Source organism: Gavialis gangeticus, unplaced genomic scaffold, assembly GCF_001723915.1.
Source record: "Gavialis gangeticus isolate Ggan-Ray unplaced genomic scaffold, GavGan_comp1, whole genome shotgun sequence".
Classification (NCBI taxonomy): domain Eukaryota; kingdom Metazoa; phylum Chordata; order Crocodylia; family Gavialidae; genus Gavialis; species Gavialis gangeticus.
The window spans coordinates 5,021,685-5,023,190 of record NW_017728998.1 but is presented as its reverse complement, the minus strand read 5'-3'; the positions used below and the strand labels follow the sequence as shown (position 1 = coordinate 5,023,190).

The window sequence follows — 1,506 nt, the reverse complement described above, 5'->3', positions numbered from 1 at the left end:
GGGGCAGGCAATCTGTGAAAGCCAAGCCGGGGGGGGGCAGCAGTGTGCCAGGAGGGGCCGTGCCAAGCTGCCACTCCAGAAGCGGGAGCGCCAGGGCCTGGGGCTGGCACCGGGGCAGCCGCGCTCGGGTCCAGCAGTGCTCTCTGCCCACAAGTGGGGGTGAGCCATGCAAAGGCGCCCTTGCAGCTCCTCCCGTCCATGCTGATCTGGGCCTCGGGGAAGAGGAACTTGCCCCCCAAAAGGCAGGGCCCTGGCACAGCTTGGGAAGCCACCGGGACAGTTCAAAGGAGCATTGGGGAGACAGGCTCAGCTTGCAAGGGCAGGAGACCTGCTGCCAACACAGGTCGAGCATCCTCCTGCCTCCCCCTGCTCCAGCCTGGCCCTAAGGCCCCTTCCGGCTGAAGCAACGAGGAGAAAAGAAAAAAAAAAAAGTTTCTGGTAAAACTGTGCCTTGTTCTCACCGCCCCCCCGCTCCTCCCCGCAGCACCAGGGAGACCCCCGCCCCGCGCAGCCGACTGACAAACTTGACTCCATCTCGCCTTCCCCTACGACTCGCCTGGGATTATCATAAATTAAGACATAATTACTCCATGGAAATTTACAGCACAAAGATCTGGGCGCTAACAAGTGTGTTTCACAGCGATGGGAGAGATACAAAGAGCTATTGTCTGGCAGGCGCAGAAACCTGCTCTCCACCGCTCCGCTTGGGGAGCTGCCGGCAGAGTACCCAGGGCGCTGCCCTCTGCCACCTGGGCCCGCAGCGCGCGGGGTTTGCCTCCATCGCAGCTCCTGGGGTCCCTGCTGCAGGGCAAACCCTGAAAGCCGGCAGACCTTGCTGGCCTGAGCTGGAGATATATAGCCCTGCCTGCACTGGAGGGTCGCTCCGGCCAGGCCCGCAGCTTTTGGCACGGCCCCAGCTCTTTACATTTGACATGCACCAAATTCACCTGGACCTGGGCAGCCCTGGCACGGAAATCCTGGGCTTGCAGCAATCGCTGATACAAGCCACAGCCCAGAGCGGCCTGCTTGGGTCCAGTGGCATATGCTGCCGGCATTAGTGGTGTCGCCGCGCCGCATTAAGGTGCAGAAATTTGATTAGAAGGTTATATATCCCCATGCTCAGGCCGGGACCGTAAAACCCAGGGAGGGAAGTACAGCCAGCAGATGTTCTCCGCTCAGGTGTCAAGCAAACATTACCAGAAGCCATCCTCCTGGCTGGCAGGGCCAGGGCGTGAATGCCAATCCCTCAGGCCTCTCCCCACCAGCAGTGCCCGGCTAGGGCGGACAAGGAGCAGTGGCGAAGGAGCTAATGAGGGCTGCATGAAGGCTGAGCAAGAAGGGCCGGGAAGAGGAGGAAGGTGGCCATCCAACCACACAATCCTCCCCACCATGCCCCATCCATCTGCCGCGGCAATGAGCCATGGGCCACTGCGCTGCTTGGGTTTGCTCCGACACTGAGCGCCGTATGGGCCCTGGGCCCTTCTCCTTGCCCCTCCCCCCCCCCCC

At 61.8% G+C, this 1,506-nt stretch overlaps 1 protein-coding gene across 1 annotated transcript in view; it reads right to left on the bottom strand.

Moving 5' to 3' along the window:
* The window catches only part of GSE1 (Gse1 coiled-coil protein), a 264,182-nt gene that overhangs the window by 83,511 nt on the left and 179,165 nt on the right, over positions 1-1,506 (bottom strand). The gene's annotated exons all lie outside the window — the stretch shown is intronic.